Consider the following 751-nt stretch of genomic DNA (forward strand, 5'->3'; position numbering starts at 1 on the left):
ATCTGGCCTTTGCAGCAGCCCTGCCAGCCTGGCCTCATGGCCCCATAGGAGTCCCAGGCCATAGGAGTCCCAGGCCATAGGAGTCAGGGGAGCTTACTCAACACCCCCAAGCCCCAGGCAGAACCCCAAGGGCAGCACCTCCTGCCTAGGCACCCTCTTGGGTCCCGGAAGACTGGGGCCTCTCAAGGATGCAGAAATGCAAATGGAGGGAAGCAAGTTCACCAACACCAGTGAAGTACCCATTTCCTCCAAATCATCCTCCCCTACCAAGTTCCTCAGGGCCACCTCCCTCCAGGAAGCAAGGCAGCTGTTGAAAGACTGCACTAGGGTTGGTGGTCACTGTGGGAGGGGTGGAAACATGACGCCCACCTGGGCCCCTACTCCAGGATCTGTGCAACTTTCTCTTAACTCTGCCCCTTCTCCAGACCAGATCCCCCCCCCTTTCCCCCCACCCAATCACACTGCTTATTAACCCTTCTTTTCAGCGGCCTCTCAGCTGGAGCCTGAGCTGAGTCCCCCGGGACCCCTCGATCCACCCACATCCCAGTGTGAGAAGGAGGAAGAGAGAGGGAGGGCGCGCTCCAGGGGTCCGTTAGGCCGAACCCGACCCTGGGGACAGAGGAGGGGTCGAGCACGTCCTTTACACCCCGATCGTTCGAACACGAAAGAGACTGACCTAAGCCCCCAACCCGGGGTGGAGACCTGGGCACTGAGCCCGCGCTAGGTGAGTGCAAAAATGCCCCCAGGTGAG

The sequence above is a fragment of the Myotis brandtii genome, unplaced genomic scaffold (genome assembly GCF_000412655.1).
Source record: "Myotis brandtii unplaced genomic scaffold, ASM41265v1 scaffold317, whole genome shotgun sequence".
NCBI lineage: Eukaryota > Metazoa > Chordata > Mammalia > Chiroptera > Vespertilionidae > Myotis > Myotis brandtii.